Genomic DNA, 16368 nt, shown 5'->3' on the forward strand with positions numbered 1-16368 from the left:
TTAAAAATGTAATTTACCCTCTTTATACTTTATAGATGTAAAGTCATCTATCATTGAATAGATGACTGACTGAGCAACATTGACCAATCGCGAATATTGTTTCATGAATGTAACGTTACCTGTGGCGCTGTGGAGCAAATGGGAGAGCCTTGACGTCTCAACCCTTGAGTTGGAAATGACTTCTAAATAACGCAAGGCTACGGCGGGAGAGAGGGTTTCGACTGATATTGTGACACAAAGTTAGGAAAGTTGAGTCTCATCACTCAGTTGATACAAAAACCAATGGAGGAACATTGGACACCTCAATGAAGGATATATTTTTGAAAGCGTTGCGGGTTAAAAGTGAGTAGTTCTCTTTCATTTCAAATGTATTTTGCTGGCATTGTTTGCAACAGGTTCCCAGGAAGCTAACGTTAGCTAGCATGCTAGCATTATCTAGCGCGAGCTTTTAAAGTTTATGCTACCTGGTAAACTAGCATAATAGAGCATTTCACATCAGGTTGAACTAAAGCTGTTGATATTTCAACTGTGTGGGTTAACAACAAAATAGTGTATTTTCTTGCGTAAAATGATCACCGAAATGTCCATGTCGCTTTTCATCCGAACCCATGTCACAGCGGAAATGGTCGCAATGCCAGGCTAGTTGGCTTAGAAGCTAGCAGAGCGGACTAGTATCTAGCCCAACCCATAGAAATGTAATGATTCTAGCTATTTCTATGGCCCTACCTGTTGTGTGTGTGAAGTTTGGGTGACTTCATTGATGCACTGTTTAAACAGGCATTTTGTTTACATCTTTTGAATAAGACAACGTTTTACATTGGAGTTCTGCTACTAGCTCGCAAGGTGGAATTTTACGTAATGAAAAGGGCTCATGCGTCTCAAAATTCTGGTATTACAGCCTGGAGTCCGGACGCCAGGATTCGTGCCTTACAACCCAGTCACTACTGTATTATGTCTCAACGTTAGATTGAACCAGTTTACCATTTCAGGACAGATGCATGATGTCGACAAAGGGGATGAGGAGTCTGTTTTTGACAGCAATGCAATACCGTCTGACCAGAGAGTCATCAATCTATCAGCACTGAAGTATGCTGTACCACTGAGGTTATGCCAGTATTGTGATCAATCGTTTCATTCAATGTTTGTCTGACCAAAGCGTCAGTGACTAATACATGTATTTTTCGGTACATTACAGTATTATTTGTACAGGTCACACCGAAAAGCAACACACAATGAATGGTATCAATGAAGCCCACATCCAGGTACTGAAGTTTTCTACAACCTTATCAATCAGACAGTGCCCGCGCTGGTCACTTTTTTACCTACAGCCTGAGACTTTCTTGGCTAAAAATAACCGTTCCAGTCTTATTAGTTTACTTAATCACGTGCCTCCAGTCAGCTGACAGTGTTATGCTATTCACAGTTAAGGCCAATTTTTTTAAATGATTATTTTTTAACATTTTCTTTAGGTGGTCTGCCTCCAATCACACCTAAAATAACCAGGAAGGACCCTACCCACCTTGATTATCAACACCTTTGAAAGTGGTTGGTTTTCCCTGAAGTGTAGACTTTACTGTGAAATGCTTACTTACAAGCCCTTAACCAACCATGCAGTTCAAGAAGAACAACATATTTACCAAGTAGGCTAAAATAAAAAGGCTATAAACAGGGGGCACCCGTACGGAGTCAGTGTGCAGGGGTACAGGCTAGTTGAGGTAATCTGTACCTGTATTTTGAGGCAAAGTGACTGTGCATAGGTAACAAACAGTGAGTAGCAGCTGTGTACAAGAGGGGGAGGTCAATGTAAATTGTCCGGTGGTGATTATTATGAATTGTTCAATAGTGTCTCAATTCTAAAATTTGCCTGTGCTATCATTTCTGATGATAAGCTACCGAATGCATAATAGCCAAGAGTGTTCCCTTTATTTTGGCATGAAGGTATTCAGCTACCTGTATCTCTGAAACTTCCCCTCATTCATCAACAGCTGAGTGAGCCTAATCAAAATTGACTCCCAACTATTATGACTTCTGCTTTCTAATACACTTTCAGAATGAGTTAATAATAAAAAAAATAATTGCAAGAGGTTGGCCCTGAAGACACTTTACTCATAGTCTATCTTGAAAATTTTGTAAACATAACGGTTGTACATGGAGGTCTTGCGACTTTCACAAATTCAGACCTTTAGGGACACATGCAAAGGGGTCATTCTGGTCAACTATGCCCAGCAACAGCAAGTCGAAAATGATGTTTGCTACTAGTCCTTCTGCCAGGACTGGACTCCTTGGCTTATGAGCTACATTTTGTAGATTAGACTTGCTGCTTGGATCTCTCTGACTCTGTATCGGTTTCAGTGATAGCCAGGGAGAGGGAAAATTAAAGTGCTAATGCTTCTCCCTGTCGAGTCATGTTACCTAGCTAGCAACGCTGATCTGAGGAACTTCCTAGAAGTGTGTGTGTCCAGTGTCCAGCCAGTCTCTCCTATGTAGCTAATGTAATGGCATCACCTTATAGGTACAGTAGATCTTCTGCGAACAAAGAGCTAGGCTGTATCATGTATTTTTCTCTTGTCATTTATCCTACTTGTTTATTGTGTGAGGAAGCTCATAGCAGCCTACTTTCACATTTTATTTGAAACACACACAATAGCGAGGTGAGGACTGTTGAGCACGTCTGCAGTGATCAGGGCCTGCTCCGGGAGGGACTGGACCCAGGCCAGGAACACACAGTAACTCAGTGTTCTCTCTGACCTGTTTGTGTCCCCCAGGAATTCTCAATCTGTCGCTCACTCACTGTGAGGGGAATCACTGTCCCCCACCAGCCCCCGCCCCTGCTGTCCGCTGTTAATTTAGCCCCTGCGTGCTTTTACTGCTCTCCTCTATTCAGACCTCGCTTCAAGACTCCTCAAGAATAGCATAGCACCCCCTAGAAAGATTTTATTACTACATGTACACAATATATTACAAGCACTCCTATGCAATGACCAAGCGACCCCAGGTTTGTTTCAGAATAACTTATTGTTCCCACTTACTGGCTAGAATTTAGAATCTGCTCTGTCTGACCTTTTCAACCAGGGGGGCATTTGTTTGTCCACTCACAGTCATGGTTGACTAGACAGAGACAGAAGCTGTGTTTGAATACTCACACTAACTATACTATTTGTGACATAAATTGAGTATATATTTAGGATTTTGTACTATATTTGCCAAAATACGACGTATACAAGCAGTGGACACTATTTCCATGCTTTTAGGGCTCATAATGTGATTCATCAGAAAATGGGCGTGGCTTCACCACGTTTTCAGATTTGAAGAAAATGGCGGAAAATATGCAGCCGAAGTCCGAGCTTATGCAAATTCATTGTTTTAACTAATGACAAATGTTGAGCAGTGTAATGACTTTTCAAAAAATGTACGTTGGCTGACAATTTGTAGCTACGCTATCCTTATGAACCACATAGACACCTACTGCTGTAATTATATGCTATGTTAGCTAACTACCTAACATAAGTTGGCTACTAAGGGTGTGTTCTTAAATTCAATCTTGAGTGCCAGAGTGCCCTCTGGGCGTTTGAAAAATGAGCGTTGTCAATTTGTCCGTTCTAAATTCGGAGTGCACACTGGACGCTCTTGAGGAGTAGAGTTGAACTGAACGTTCTGACCTCAGTCAAGCACTCAAGCTAACTGGCTAGCTTTGCTAGCTACTTCCATACACAAATGAGAGAACACCTCACTCTGACTGTTTTACTTACCATAGCAGAGCTGGTTAGGCTGTTTTCATGTTATCCAGAGCATTGTTGACTAACTGCTACTGGCAATATAATTAAGCATTTTTGCCGGGGTTTACTGGCATCGCCATATTACACGGGTGCTGAGTTCGTAAATTTGGCGGTTATTCAGCGCTCTGGCACACTCAGAGTGCTCTGAAATTTGATTAGATAGCCAGAGTGAATTTAGGAACCACAACCTAATAATCAAGTTGTGCTTCGCTAAGTGGTATAGTCGTTGTGTGTTCTTAATGGACATTGTTAAGGAAGTCATATGATGTCTAGCTAGTCATTTGTTATACTAGCAAGAAGTTGCATAGCAACAGCATCAACTTCCGGTAGACAGGCGAAGGGCTATTATGCTTAAGTGAAAAGAGACTGTTCGTTTACAGTATCCTAAAATGAACTCATAGTGTGTATATATGTATATATATACTCATTAAGTATGTAGTATACAGTATGTTAGTATTGGTATTTGAACACAGCTAATCTAGAGTGTTCTATTTATCTAAGTAAGAATACTTTGTTGCAACTAGAGGTCGACCGATTAATCGGAATGGCCGATTTAATTAGGGCCGATTTCAAGTTTTCATAACAATTGGAAATCATTTTCTTACACTCCTTTTTATTTAACTAGGCAAGTCCGTTAAAAACACATTCTTATTTTCAATGACGGCCTAGGAAACGGTGTGTTAACTGCCTCGTTCAGGGGCAGAACGACAGATTTTTACCATGTCACTCGGGGGATTCAATCTTGCAACCTTACAGTTAACTAGTCCAACGCTCTAACCACCTGATTACATTGCACTCCACGAGGAGACTGCCTGTTACGCGAATGCAGTAAGCCAAGGTAAGTTGCTAGCTAGGATTCAATTTATCTTATAAAAAACAATCAATCAATCATAATCACTTGTTATAACTACACATGGTTGATGATATTACTAGTTTATCATGCGTGTTCTGCGTTGCAGTGCGTATCGTTGCTACAATGTGTACCTAACCATAAACATCAATGCCTTTCTTAAAATCAATACACAGAAGTATATATGTTTAAACCTGCATATTTAGCTAAAAGAAGTCCAGGTTAGCAGGTGAAATTGTTATTTCTCTAGCGTTCATTGCACGCTGACTCAGTGTATATGCAACAGTTTGGGCTGCCTAATTTGCTGGAATTTTACGTAATTATGACATAATATTGAAGGTTGTGCAATTTAACTGGAATATTTAGACTTATGGATGCCACCCGTTAGATAAGAATAAACGTCTTGTTTTCGTGATGATCGTTTCCGGATTCGGACATAATGACCTATGTGTATCATGTTATAACTAAGTCTATGATTTGATAGAGTAGCCTGACTGAGCGATGGTAGGCACCAGCAGGCTCGTAAGCATTCGTTCAAACAGCACTTTCCTGCGTTTGCCAGCAGCTGTCTATGACTTCAAGCCTCTCAACTCCCGAGATTAGGCTGGTGTAACCGATGTGAAATGGCTAGCTAGCTAGTTGGTTGCGCGCTAATAGCGTTTCGAAAGTCACTCGCTCTGAGACTTGGAGTGGTTGTTCCCCTTGCTCTGCATGGGTAACACTGCTTCGAGGGTGGCTGTTGTCGTTGTGTGCCTGGTTCGAGCCCAGGTAGGAGCGAGGAGAGGGATGGCAGCGTTACTGTTACACTGGCAATACTTAAGTGCCTATAAGAACATCCAATAGTCAAAGGTATATGAAATACAAATGGTATAGAGAGAGAGTCCTATAATTCCTATAATAACGACAACCTAAAACTTCTTACCTGGGAATATTGAAGACTCCTGTTAAAAGGAACCACCAGATTTCATATGTTCTCATGTTCTGCACAAGAAACTTAAACGTTAGCTTTCTTACATGGCACATATTGCACTTTTACTTCTCCAACACTTTGGTTTTGCATTATTTAAACCAAATTGAACATGTTTCATTATTTATTTGAGGCTAAATTGATTTTATTGATGTGTTATATAAAGTTAAAATAAGTGTTCATTCAGTGTTGTAATTATCATTATTACAAATACATTTTAAAAAACGGCCGATTTAATTGGTATCTGCTGTTTTTGGTCGGTATCAGCGTTGAAAAATCATAATCATAACTGCCAGAATGTTGCCCGTAGGATGAGTTTGATAGCTGATAAGTGTACTTCTGCAACATGTTATCAAAATGTTAGACTATACATGCCATGGTCTTATATGGACCAAAGGTTTTTGTATTACCCCCTTTTATTTCTATCCCCACCATCACACTTCCCTTCTCTCCGCCCCCTCTCTCTACCCCCTTCCTGGTACGAGGTGGTACGGTACCTCACTCTCTTCCCCTTCCCTGAAATGTTCTATATTCCGTGTTGGAATGTGGAATGAGAGTTCTGGAGAAGATAACAATCCTGGTCTGTTTCTTCTCCACAGTGACGGGCTGAGAGGATAGGATACACTGGCCCACAGCTGAGGTGTAATGGGGACTTAGCATTCTCTGATTACATGGTATCAGAAGAAAGTTAATAGGCCTAGTTGATTTCTCTCCTTTTAATATGAGCCAAGAAGTGAGTATAAAAGCACCATTTGGGAATGCAAATATATTTAGCGGAATGTTAGGCTCTGCCCAGTGTTGATATGGGGTCTTGGCTCAGGGCAGTGGCCTGGAGGAGGGGATGCTTAGACTTCCATTATTTACTGTAGTCTCAGAAGGCTCATCTAAAGTGAGCCAGGAAGACAGACACCACCCTTTAGGAGACTCTGATTGGGTAATGGCATGCTTCAGCTGCTGTTGTGAGGTGCCTGTACAGCAGTGTGTGCAGTCACTTAGTCACTGCTGTGCCACTCCCAGGACGATCTGCTTCATGCCCAGGGGTGTATTCATTACACCGATTTTGTTGAAAAAGGTTTACTCTAAATCGAAAACGTTTTGCAATGGAAACGGGAGTTTCTTTCTGTTGGACAAATTCAGGTAGGTCCCTCCCCGTTTTGTTCTGTTTGTGCTGTTTGCTTCCGCTTGGTTCTTAACCGGTAAACGGTTTCCTTTGCAAGACACAATGAATACACCCCAGGTTTGTCCTGTAGCCTAGGTGTAGAGTCGACACCTACTTCAGGTCAGGACCCTGTGTGGCTTGTCCTCACCTCACACACCACCACGATGTCACCAAATCTGATGTAGCCTAGAGAATAAGTGGTATGTTTGGCTAGAAGATGGTGGTCAAATTGTTATTTGTTTAGGTGTGACGAGCATCTCCTTCCTCAAGTATGTTTTAAACTGTATGCAATACTAGCACTTTATGTGAGCCGTACTGTCCTAAATGGTGATATGCGATTTAATGGTCAGAGGCTACCCACTATTTTAGCCTGTGTTTGCGTACTGGTTAATGAGAGGGTGTGTGTTTTGTAAGGACTGAGTGTGTTTCACAGACCGCTGTGAGTGCCGGTGGACGAGATGACATCAGAGAGAGACACTCTATACTCATTGCTCTTGTTGACTCAGTCAGTTGGGGCCTGTAGATTTGTTACTCTCACTCTGCTTTGAACCAGAATGTAAAGTCACACCCACATCCTAGGGCAACCTTGGGCTGGCTCACTGCACCTGCTGCTAGCTTCCCCCTAAAAACACAAAACACCTGCATAGTACGTACACACACCCTCGCACACACACACACTGCTCTTCCGCTCCTCCCTTACCCACAGGCAATGAACCTGTTCCAACTACCTTAACTGTCACATGCTAATCTATACATCAGGTTTCCCCAACTGGCGGCCCGTGGGTGGTTTTATTTGTCCCCCAAGTTTTCTGAGAAAAACAAGTCTTAAAAAAAAAAAAAAAATCATTGTTGGATGTAAGACTGTAAAAACACCAGTTATTTTAATTTTGGAAATCTGTTCCCAAGTATTCCTACACATAATAGAGACATATTTTAATTTTGGAAATCTGTTCCCAAGTATTCCTACACATAATAGAGACATGATCATATAGAAATGTAAACAAGGTTTGAAATTATCATGTTTTTGTCAAATTATTTTTGTTTGGGATTCTCGCAGTCAAATTGCGGTCTACAAAAGATTTGTAATTATGTTCCGGCCCCCGACCATCCGCTCACGAGAAAATCGTACCACAGTTGAATATATTTGATGATCCCTGCTTTAAATGCTACTGCTTGCTCTGGGGTTAGGCCTGGTAGCTGTAAAGCACTTAGTGATGTCTGCTGATGTATAAAGAGGTTTATAAAATACATTTCATTACATGTAATAAGCTGTTGAGGAAGGTAGCTTTTTCTGTACTTTCCTGCAACCTACCAGGCCCATTATTATTATTTATACTGGAGTATGTAGCCTAAATTACTTGGTTGGTTGGTTTAGGTAGCCTAGTGTCTGAGGTTGAGAAGACCAGGAGGTAGGGCTGGGCGATATATTGAATTTGAGTGTGTTTGGCACGATATTCCAAATTGCTTGTACACAAGAATCACTTTTTTTTCTTCAGTGTTTATGTCTGCTTGTTCTCGTGTTGTCTTTCTGTTCTTGTCTCCTTCACTCCTTCTGTGCTGTGCATTGCAGTACCACGTATGTTACCGCTAGTAACATTTTAGCCAAAGACTAGTCTGTGTTTTTATAAATGTACAATAAGCATGAAACACAGTTCTTCAAGGAATTGGCAACTTGTTCTCATTCTGAGAAATAAGGTAGGTCACTTGATTTCAACATCTGAACCAAGTGGACAGGCTAGCATGCTGTTCAAACAGTTGGAGACAGACAAGTGTGTGTTCATAACAATTCAACCGTTTCCCCTCTCTTATTAGCAAGCAAATAGATCCAAGTTGGCTAAACTTGAAATATAAAGATTAGTTGGCTACTCATGAGCACACTGGCTTGTGCTTGAGTGTTTATGAGACGGGTGTTAATTGTCTAATGTCAAGTTAGTCATTATTAGTGAATGTGCATTATGCATGGTTCTGATTACATTTGTAACAAGAGGATTTTAATTGACAGACTTAAAAGCCAGATCAATGATTATTGCAAAAACAGCAGGTTAAACTATTTTGATAAAATAACTACTTCATAAGTGGGTCTTACGGTTGTGGAAGGCTTATACACTACATGACCAAAAGTATGTGGATACCTGCTCTTCTAACATCTCATTCCAAAATCATGGGCATTAATATGGAGTTGGTCCCCCCTTTGCTGCTATAAAAGCATCCACTCTTCTGGTAAGGCTTTCACTAGATGTTGGCACATGTTGTGGGGACTTCCATTCATCCATAAGCATTAGTAAGGTTGTGCGCTGATGGGCGATTAGGCCTGGCTCTCAGTCGGTGTTCCAATGCATCCCAAAGGTGTTCGATGGGGTTGAGGTCGAGGCTCTGTGCAGGACAGTCAAGTTCTTCCACACCAATCTCGACAAACCATTTCTGTATGGACTTCGCTTTGGGCATGGAGCATTGTCCTGCTGAAACAGGAAAGGGCCTTAGCCAAATGTTGCCACAAAGTTGTAGGCATAGAATTGTCTAGAATATTGTTGTATGCTGTAGCGTTAAGATTTCCCTTCACTGGAACTAAGGGACCTAGCCCGAACCATGGAAAACAGCCCCAGCTCATTATTCCTGCTCCACCAAACTTGACATTTTGTTACACAGTGCATTTCTCCTGGCATCCTCCAAACCCAGATTTGTCCATTGGACTGCCAGATTGTGAAGCGTGATTCATCACTCCAGATAACACGTTTGACCGGGGCAACTCCAGCAGGGCAGAAATTTGATTAAGGTGGCATCCTATGACGGTGCTACATTGAAAGTCACTGAGCTCTTCGGTAATGCCATTCTACTGCCAATGTTTGTCTATGAAGATTGCATCGCTGTGTGCTTGATTTTATACACCTGTCAGCGAGTGTGGCTGAAATAGCCGAATCCACTAATTTGAAGTAATGTCCACATACTTTTGTGTATATATAGTAGGGATGCACGATATATCGGTGAACATATCGGAATCGGACGTTATTAGCTTATGACAACATACTGGCATTATTAACGCCAACGTTAAAAACCAATGTCAAAGCTACCGTGCATACCTATATACAGTAGATGCATGACGTAATAACGCAACATAACATTTTGCGCTACACATGCAACACAGCATTCCTAACCTAGCCCACACAATGTCAGCTGTGTGGATCGAGCAGTCAAGCATTCATTTGTAAGAACATTTCAGCGAGAACTCAAAGGTGAAATCCATGAAAGCCAAATGGAATTCATTGCCCTTGACAATAAACTGTTCTCTGTCGTGGGTGATGTTGGCTTTTGCTGACTAGTCAAGCGCCGGTACACACTACCAAGTGCGCTTTTTTTCAGATGTTGCAATACCGGAGTTACACAGTAATAGTGTCACTGCTATTAGCTTCACGACATGCATACTATGGAATGCCGTTTGGGTCTTTGTGTGTCAAAAAAGATACAGTAGCACTGTCAAAGCTGTACAAAAGTCTGCAAGCAAGCAAACCCCAGACACGAACGATATGTTTACAATACGTTGATAATAAAGCAAACATTTTTGACTGCAACTTCTGGGGTAGCTAGCTTTAGCTTGGTACCTAGCTAGCACCAATACAACCAGCCTGAAAACAATGACCAGTAGAAACCGCAGTCATTTTCATTATTCTTAGCAATGATTTGGGATTCCTTGTGAGTAAGTATTAGCAAGGTTGCCACTTGTTGTTCGCCTATTGAAACTGAACTTCAGTTCATGAAAATAAATAGCTAGCCAGCTTCTTAACCCTGTTTCCCAAAGCTAACGTTATAAGCAGCCAGCTAGCTTCATCTGGCTAGAGAGGCTCGACCGGACCGGGTTAGGTGTTGTGAAGCTAGCACCAATCAGGATTAGGCACAATAGTGGACTTTGCGGTTAGCCTTCAAAATAAATGTATGTAATTGACAGTGATGCAAATGAATACAAATAGTAGAATTATGCCATACTTTGATTTTGAAGGCTAACTGCAAAGTCCACTCTTGTGGCTAATCCTTATTGTGGCTAGCTTCACATAGATGGGTCAGACCATTAATCAAATAAGAACTATCTTATAAAATTAGGGTTATTTAGATAACGCCTAGCTATATAGTTAGAGGTCGACCGATTATGATTTTAACGCCGATACCGATTTATTGGAAAACCAAAAAAAGCTGATGCCTATTTTTTATATGTGTATTTGTAATAATGAAAATTACAACAATACTGAATGAACACTTATTTTAGCTTAATATATAATACATCAATAATGAATAATAAATAAATAATGAAACATGTTCAATTTGGTTTAAATAATGCAAAAACAAAGTGTTGGAAAAGAAAGTAAAAGTGCAATATGTGCTGACGTTTAAGATCCTTGCTCAGAACATATGAAAGCTGGTGGTTCCTTTTAACATGAGTCTTCAATATTCCCATGTAAGAAGTTTTAGGTTGTAGGTATAGGACTATTTCTCTCTCTACCATTTGTATTTCATTTACCTTTTGACTATTGGATGTTCTTATAGGTACCATAGTATTGCCAGCCTATTCTCGGGAGTTGATAGGCTTGAAGTCATAAATAGCGCAATGCTTGAAGCACAGCGAAGAGCTGCTGGCAAATGCAGGAAAGTGGTGTTTGAATGAATGCTTATGAGCCTGCTGCTGCCTACCACTGCTCTGTCAGACTGCTGTATCAAATCATAGACTTAATTATACTATAATAAACACACAGAAATACATTAATATGGTAAATTCTGGAAACTATCATTTCGAAAACAAAACGTTTATTCTTTCAGTGAAATACGGCATCGTTCCTTATTTTATCTAACTGGTGGCATCCATAAGTCTAAATATTGCTGTTACATTGCACGACCTTCAATGTTATGTCATAATTATGTACAATTCTGGTAAATTAGTGTTTGTTAGGAAGGAATGGTCTACATACAGTTCGCAACGAGCCAGGCAGCCCAAACTGCTGCATATACCCTGACTCTGCTTGCACAGAACGCAAGAGAAGTGACACAATTTCCCTAGTTAAAATAAATTAATGTTAGCCTGCAATATTAACTAAATATGCAGATTTAAAAAATATATACTTGTGTATTGATTTTAAGTAAGGCGTTGATGTTTATGGATAGGTACACATTGGTGCAACGACAGTGCTTTTTTGCGAATGCGCTTGCGGAGTTGGCTGTGATTCAATAACTTAACAGGCACCGCATCGATATTATATGCAACGCAGGGCAAGCTAGATAACTACACATGGATGATGATATTGCTAGTTTAACCTCTTACGTCGACCCGACACGCATGCGTCCCATCTAGCCATCTGGAAATGCAAATGCGCTACGCTAAATGCTAATAGCACTCGTTAAAACTCAAACGTCATTAAAACACACATGCAGGGTACTGAATTAAAGCTACACTCGTTGTGAATCCAGCCAACAAGTCAGATTTTTAAAATGCTTTTCGGCGAAAGCATGAGAAGCTATTATCTGATAGCATGCAACACCCCGAAATACCTGAAGGGGACGTAAACAAAATAATTAGCATAGCCGGCGCTACACAAAACGCAGAAATAAAATATAATACATTTATTACCTTTGACGATCTTCTTTGTTGGCACTCCTAGATGTCCCATAAACATCACTATTGGGTCTTTTTTTTCTCGATTAAATCGGTCCATATATACCCTAAATATCGATCTATGAAGAGTGTGTGAACCAGGAAAAAACACAGTTTTAAAACGCAACGTCATTTTTTTAAATTAAAAAAGTTGACGATAAACTTTCACAAAACACTTCGAAATACTTTTGTAATCCAACTTTAGGTATTAGTAAACGTTAATAATCTATCAAATTGATCACGGGGTGATGTGTATTCAATAGCTCCACGTCTTAAAATCATGGTCGGAAATTTCTACTCCAAAACATCCTGTCGGAGACCGGAAGGAATGGGCTCTCTCTCACTCGTTTGACCAAGAAACAAAGCCCAGGCAATTGACAAGACTGGCGACATCGTGTGGAAGCTGTAGGACTTGCAAAAACAATGGAAAAATGTTTTTTATTTGAAAAACATGTAGACTCACCATACTTGTAGAGGAACAAACGTCAATGCCATCCTCTTTCTTGCTGACGAAACTGTGTATGAACTGTCATACAGTGGGCAACGTTATCTAGTTAACACTAGCCTGCTATATCTTGAACTTTCATCCTCTCAGGCCATGGGCACAGTGTATGAATTTATGGTTGGATCAGAATAGCCATTATATTCATTGGCCAGTATGGAGAATTAAGTAAAACCACAAGTCCAAATCCCTATTTCCATCCATGGCTAATTTAGGAAAGGGGCCATTTTAGCTAGCTAGCCACCGGAGGACAACAAAACAGCGAGATACAACAATTCTGACACTACTTTGTTGCGCCAGGACCATTCACAGTTGAGCTCACTCAGTTTAGTTTTATTTTATACTTTTTTTCTCTTTTTTATTATTTTATCAAGAGAGGCCAACTGCTCACTGGCATCCATTGTGTTCAATGCTATGGGTGGCAGCAATGTCATACTTTTTGACCAGACAGCATCAGATGGGGTACAAACAGAGGCACTGTTTCACTTGTTTTGATTCTTTCTCCAGTTAGATACATTCAGCCTCTTGCCAATAGAATAACATTTTTATTTGAACGTATTATTTTTTGTTACATATTTGGGGGGAAGCCTGGCTTCCTTTGGCATCCATGAATCCCGGCATCCCTGTGGAACGTTTTCGACACCTGGTGGAGTCCATGCCTTGACCAATTGAGGCTGTTCTGAGGGCAAAAATGGGGGGCAACTCAATATTATAAAGGTGTTTTAATGTTTTGTACACTCAGTGTATATTGTGTATCGCCCATAAATGTGAAAACATTTAAATATGATAATTAGGCTATATCGCCCAGCCATACCAGGAGGGTGACCCACTGACTATACCAGGTTGCTTGGCTAAGCACCACAAGCAACAGATGGTCCACATCAAAGGCACAGTGTGTTTTAACCTGCCTCGTGGGCATGACTCCTCTACGGGGAGGGGATGATCCTGCCAAATGAGATTAGCTCAAGATCTTAATGCAGTGTGTGATGCCATCTGTGTGTGAATGGATGTGTAGATTATGCATTTTTTTTGGTGTTGGTGAGAATTATAAATAAACCAGCAGGGTTAAATCTATACATTTTCAAGAAGATGACCGGACTAGATTTCAATTCATTCAGACCTTACTTTCCATCAGTCCCACACTATCCCTTAAACAAATGCATACTCACCACACCAGATTACAAGCATGCTACAGCTGTTATTTGGAAAGGGAGGAAGCCAGTCCTTATTGAAAGTTAGGAAGGTTTTAGACAACCAGTTGTAATTCTATAGTGAAGGAAACTAAACTCACAGGGTTTTTAGAATGGCCATTGTTTACACAAATGCACACACAAAAAGGTTTGAAATGTAAATTGTCTGACACTTTCAATGTATGGGAAGCCATCAGCTTTTCTCTACATACTGTTATCTGTTCTGCTCCTGTAGTACAAAAAGGGGAGAATAGAATACTCAAGGCCATAAAAATAAATGTTCTGCTACGAGAGGATTGTGTGCATTTATCCTCACGCTCCAACTCATCTAGTGAGTGCTACTGTAACAGTTACTTATCTAGCCTAAACCTACGTCACTCACTGAAACTACATTATTCATTCAAAGCGTCTGCTCTGCTCCTGTGTGAGTGTTTCCAAGGACAAATGGGCTGCTTCACTTCCACATCACCCAGAGAGATTATTTTGTTACTTTTTCTGCACTAAAAAACATCTGCATATTTTCAGTAGTGCGGTTTGACAGTTATCCAGTCCATTCGGAAATAATTTGTTACAGCCTTAAAATTGATGAGAATGTATTTTTATCCATCTGCACACAATAACCCATAATGACAAAGCAAAAACAGGTTTTGTGAAATTTTTGCAATTTAATACAAATTTTAAAATAAACTTATTTGCATAAGTATTCAGACCCTTTGCAATGAGACTCGAAATTGAGCTCGTGCATCCTGTTTCTATTGTTCATCCTTGTGATGTTTCTACATCTTGATTGGAGTCCACCTCTAGTAAATTCAAATGATGATGATTTGGAAATGCACACACCTGTCTATGTAAGGTCCCACAGTTGACAGTGCATTTCAGAGCAAAAACCAAGCCATGAGTTTGAAAGAATTGTCTGTAGAGCTCTGAGACAGGATTGTGTTGGGGCACAGATCTGGGGAAGGGTACCAAAAAATGTCTGCTGCCCCAACGGTCCCTAAGAACAGTGGCCTCCATTTTTAAATGGAAGAAGTTTGACTCTTCCTAGAGCTGGCCAAACTGAGCAATCAGGGGAGAAGGGTCTTGGTCAAGGAGGTGACCAAGAACCCGATGGTCAGTCTGACAGAGCTCCAGAGTTCCTCTGTGGAGATGTGACAACCATCTCTGCAGTTACAACCCTCTCTGCAGCACTCAACCAATCAGGCCTTTATGGTTGAGTGGCCAGACAGATGGCACTCCTCAGTAAAAGGCACATGACAGGCTGTGTGGAGTTTGCCAAAAGGCGCCTAAAGGACTCTGACCAAGAGAAACAAGGTTCTTGGCCCTGAATGCCTAGCATCACGTTTGGAGGAAACCAGGCACCGTTTATCACCTGGCCAATACCATCCCTACGGGGAAGCATGGTGGTAGCAGCATCATGCTGTAGGGGTGTTTTTCAGCCGCAGGGACTGGGAGACTAGTCAGGATCGAGGGAAAGATAAATGGCGCAAAGTACAGAGAAATCCTTGATGAAAACCTGCTCCAGAGCACTCAGACTGGGGTGAAGCTTCACCTTCCAACAGGACAACAACCCTAAGCACACAGCCAAGACAATGCAGGAGTGGCTTTAGGACAAGTCCCTGAATGTCTTTGAGTGGCCCAGCCAGAGCCCGGGCTTGAACCTGATCAAACATCTCTGAAAATACCTGTGCAGCGACACTCACCATCCAACCTCAGAGGATCTCCATTTGAAGAATGGGAGAAGCTCCCCAAATACAGGTGTGTCAAGCTTGTGGCGTCATTAGGGTTGCACATTTTGGGGAATATTCAAAGGTGGAAACTTTTCGTGGGAATTAACAGGAATATATGCAAATTAATATTAATACCATTTAAATGTAGATATTTTTTGCATTTGTATATTTACCATATCATATGGAGACAGAAACATAAACCTTTTACTTTGTCATAAATATACATATACTGTCACTTTCCAACCTTGTTGAGGATGGCTCGTTGTCAGACTCAAAAAGCCTCAAATTTGCCCGGGTGACCACCATTTTTTTCAACCTTTGTATTGGTCAGCCTGTTGCGTACTTTGGTGTGTGTGTTCCCAAACAAGGACCAGTTGCACTCTGAGGCAGCTGATGTTGGTGGGATTTGGAGGTGGATGGAGGCAACAGGGGAAAGAACCTCAGATCCACAAAGTCCCTTCCACCAGGTGGCTGATGAGATATGTTGGCACGACTGCCATATTGCATCTCCATCCCAAAGCCCTTGCTTGGAAGTGTACTTTGCCAGACTGCCTAGAACCTTGCC

At 41.0% G+C, this 16368-nt stretch overlaps 1 protein-coding gene across 4 annotated transcripts in view; it reads left to right on the forward strand.

The window, feature by feature from the left end:
- Positions 1-156: 156 nt before the first annotated feature.
- LOC115145962 (protein PALS1-like) overlaps positions 157-16368 on the forward strand; it is a 62737-nt gene continuing 46525 nt past the window's right edge. For 3 of the 4 annotated variants that reach the window (XM_029687681.2, XM_029687679.2, XM_029687680.2), the window contains exon 1: positions 157-342. The gene's annotated coding sequence lies outside the window, so the exon portion shown is untranslated. Of the gene's footprint in view, positions 343-6611; positions 6731-16368 lie in introns of those variants that run through there. The other variant, XM_065004142.1, reaches the window with a different exon arrangement.

Source organism: Oncorhynchus nerka, linkage group LG18 (assembly GCF_034236695.1).
Source record: "Oncorhynchus nerka isolate Pitt River linkage group LG18, Oner_Uvic_2.0, whole genome shotgun sequence".
Taxonomy (NCBI): Eukaryota; Metazoa; Chordata; class Actinopteri; order Salmoniformes; family Salmonidae; genus Oncorhynchus; species Oncorhynchus nerka.